Raw genomic sequence first — 4344 nt, forward strand, 5'->3', positions numbered from 1 at the left:
GTAAGGTACTTGTCAAAGAGCAAAAATGTGCTTGTGAAATTGGTGTGTTAACATAGATGAAGTTCAGTATGAATGTAGTTGAAGATTCAAGCTAACTCATCACTAGAAAATTTGGATTTGAATCATAATCTGGCATAGTTCAGGCTTTTCAGATTAGACCAGCGGTTCTTATTTTGTCATGGTTTAAATATGAGCTTGTATATGTGAACAGTTTTATTTTTTTAATTACTATAGCTGGACATACTTAGTGGAAAAAAAGGTTCTAAGAAAACAATAAAAAACCTGCTGAATTTTCCTGCAATGTGCTTATTTTGAAGTGGGAAGGAAGTGAACTGACATGGATAACATATGAACCTACTATATCTCCTTGATGTGGATATTAAAGGAACCTTGAAAATAGTTTATGGGGAAGTTGTTGGAGGCTTCTAATTTTAAATTCTTAACAGGAAATCATTAAACTCTAGAGGAGCCAACATAACAGACTGTTGCTCTGAAACAAGAGCTAAATGCAGAGCATTCACATGAACTTGTCAGATCTTTTTTTAATGCTGGTATTTTTTTTTCTTTCATGTTTACTGCAACCCAGATAAATAAATTTTCATTTTTGTATTCTTCATATACATCAGTTCAGTAGTCACATTCTGGATGAAATATTACAGCAAAACCATTATGATCATACCTCAGGGAATATGAAGAAACTGAGATTATACTCCATCAGACCCAGAGGGTGTTAACTCCTTGCATGGTCAGGTCCTGCACTCCTTCATTGGCTAGGGAAAAACCTTTAAAAATGTGCATACTGTTCAGTTTGATTTTCTTCTTTTACATGAGTTTCTCATGCTTTATCTGACACTATTGCTGAGATGACTGACACATTTCACATAGGCTATGCAAGAGATATAAGAGGTATGATAACCTTTGGTCACTATCACCTTGGCTGGTTGAAGCTTGCTTAGGGGCTGGAGGAAGAAGGATTATTGTGTGGCTGTAAGCAGTAAGACATGAAGATTAGTCACCAAAGTCAGCTGAGGTGCTTTAAGAATGTAGGTTTGCCAAAGCCAGATGGGCAGTGCTGCTCTCTGCTGTTCTCTGATTAATAAGTTTGTGCCCAGGTTATGAGCTTTTTATGTATCTGAGCTATTGATAATTTTGTATTTTTATCTGTCAGACAAAATTAATTGTGGCTTTTAAAAAATATAACTTTGTGTAACTTTCTTTAAAGCATGAGAGGGCAGGATGCTGGCCACCCAGCACTGGCTTGTGATGTGGAATTAAGACGAAGTTGAATGTACCTGTGTCAGTTCTTTTTATTGTCTGATGCAGCTGAGGGAAAGGAGTAGTGCTGTGAAAAATGTTAGTAGCTGTGTGAGCCTTCTTCCCTGCCACTCCTGCTGAGAAGGCAGACTTATATTTATTGACTTGGTTGAGTGTAGACCTATAAAATGTTTAATTTCAGATTCACAGGAGGTGTCACTTGAGGAGCAATGTAGTGCATTGGTGCACAACACCTTCTCTTGGTTCTTCTGTCTGTGCTACAGAGTACCCTCTGTTCTGCAGTATTTGAGCTCCAGGCGGGTGACCTTGTGCATCTTGTTCCCCTTCGTATGTGTCTTTTTCTTCCTTTTGCTTCTCAGTCTTTGAGCCTGTGGGTAGGTAATGCTCAAAGATACCCTAGTGAGATTGCTGATGGTTATATCTAACAGACTACTTGATGCGTTAGCAAGCATTAGAAAGTAATTCATGGAAGTCATGTCACTTTTCTGATGTCAGCTAACCTAGCAGATTCATCTGGGTTTAAACTACAGCTGCTTAATCTTGGCTAAAGATGGGGTCATTCTTTTTTCAAAATGTAACTAATTAAATTTAGCTTAAGCCATTTGAGAATTTTTTAAACTACAGTTAAAAGAAAAACTAAAAACTTTTCATCCACAAAAGAAATTGTGGCCTTTAATTTTGAGAAATGATTCAAATTAGTTAAACCAGACCAACCAACAATAATGCCTTTACAGCCACTCTGAATTGGATTTATTTCAATAACTGTTAGCCAAAATGAGAATAAGCTGTTGTCAAGGTCAAGTAAATATCTGATTGTATTTGGTTTAGAAACGTTTTACATTAAATGATTGTAACTCTTCTTATATAAAAAAAGCGTTTAATTTTGATAAGCCACTTAACCTATCTTCTGTCTCTGAAATAGCTGGGGGGACCATGGGCAGTTTCTGCTTAACATTTTGTTCCTTTAAATATAAAACCAACAAAAGCACTCCCCATTTTTATATATGAGTGAGAAGTGCATGAAAAAATGCTAAATTGCCTTTCAGTTATTGCCTATTACTTAGGTCCTGGAGTGTGGAAACTGGTACTTTCCATCAAACTTCATCTTTATTAGAAGTTTTTTTCTGTGCATCTTCAACTTTTGTATGCATGTTCCTATTTCTGCAAGTGTCTGGTTTAGCTGAATTGAAGTTTCTTGTGAGCTAACGGACTTCAGGAGAAAATTAGGAAATATGGTTTTAGTTGCTGGAGGATGTGCTGGTTGTATGCCCTGTGAATCTTGAAGCACACTTGTTTTCCAACGGCGGTCTTGGGAATGTAGTTGTTGCATGCAAAAACATCTTTAACATATTGTGATCTGATTAAATTTGTGAGTGTAGGTATGATTTATATATGGTGCTATTGTCTTGATTGTAAAAGTTAGTATTGACAGAAATGAGGCACTTTATTCCACTTGAAAAGGCAAAAGCAATACTTGGACGTAAAAAAAAGAGACAAATACCTTGGAGTTTGGAGAGGAGTTTCTTCCATTTTAACTAATTATTTTCTTCCCCTTTGTTTCCTTAACTGCTTTATAAATACCAGACTACCTAGAATACGTTTACCTAAAGCATAGGGGTAGGAGTCGATCTGTTTGGTTCTGTTCCTGGAGTAGCATATGATTTTCCACTCTAAATTGTTTAGGAGAGCATTACCTATATTGAATGGTACTAATCCTTACATAGCAACATCTCTGGCTACATTTATTCGGCTATGAAATAGGAATATTGTACTTTTTGGAAGTAATAGACCTTAGTTGTTCCTATGATGACATAGATCTGACAATACTATTTTGTCATTTTTTTGTGAATAGTTTCAAGTCAGTTTGCCTTGTTTTCTGGCTACTTTGTATTAAAAAGTAATTGAAAAAAATCTATTCACCCTCTTTTATGTGTGCTGTGATGTGGATGGCAGTGGATCTTCTGCAGGCCTGGCAATTGACATGCCATGCTCTGTGCTTTTATGTTAATTAAAAGGGAAATAGGGATGTGTTATGGTGTTTTGGATTGTAGAAAGCTCAAATTAGCCTTTGTCTCCTTTATGCACCTTTAAAGTATACATTTCATTGTATATGTGGCGAATGTACTTGTACAAAATACTCTGTTATGAAACTTAATGGAGAGATTTTTAAAGCAGGATTTCTCAATTCTATATTTGGCTGATGATCTGAAGATTGATCTGATGGTATAAACACCTGTAAAATAGGAAGGGATAGTTATCTTATTGGATTAGCGTGGATTAATTCATTAATGTTTGTAACAGGTTTTCAAATCCCTAGGCGCTCTAGAAATTCAAAGCTTTGTTGATATATTTCTTATTTTTAAATACTGTTGACTTTAATGTGGTTAATGGAAGGAAATCCAAAGTACTTGCAGTACTTAAGCCAAATAATTATCTCCATTTTACTGACAGTGGAAGTATTTTTGCAAAATTCAGTAATGGTTTTAGCTGTTTCAAGCTTGTAGCGGGAAGGGGCTCTGGGAGTTGAAAGTGGTAGTAGATAGCAAATAAAGCAATGTCTAGAATTTCAGCTATAAAAATGAAATGTACAAAACCCTCCTGTATGCAGGGAACGTCTTAGAAGTCTTATGGTCATAAGTGTAAACACTGCATCAGTATGTCCTGCAGGATGTGTAATTCCAGGGAAATCACAGGTGGGAATCCTTAACGTCAAAGCGGGGCTTTCAGGCCAGGAGCAGGGAAAGACTGGGGGGCCTGGAGTAACATGCTGGGGTTCTTGGAGCGATGCGCGGAGTCCTGTGCTTCGAATTAGTAGCTGGCGCCCTCCTTACAGGTAGTGAAGGGTGTACGTAGCCTGTAGTAGGGCCGCCTGTAGTAGGAACACGCACCCCCCCGGCCCGGTTCGGCTTCTCCGGCTGGAGCCGCCTGCGTGCCCGCCGGCCGTCGGCAGGGGGCGCCGTGGTGGCCGCGGACGCGCCCAGCCGCCCCTTCCGCCGCGGCGGGGGGCCTGGCGAGGCGGCGGGCGGGGGCGCGGCAGGGGGCGCTGCGGCGCGGAACGCGGAGCGGCCG

Source organism: Calonectris borealis, chromosome 19, assembly GCF_964195595.1.
Source record: "Calonectris borealis chromosome 19, bCalBor7.hap1.2, whole genome shotgun sequence".
Taxonomy (NCBI): Eukaryota; Metazoa; Chordata; class Aves; order Procellariiformes; family Procellariidae; genus Calonectris; species Calonectris borealis.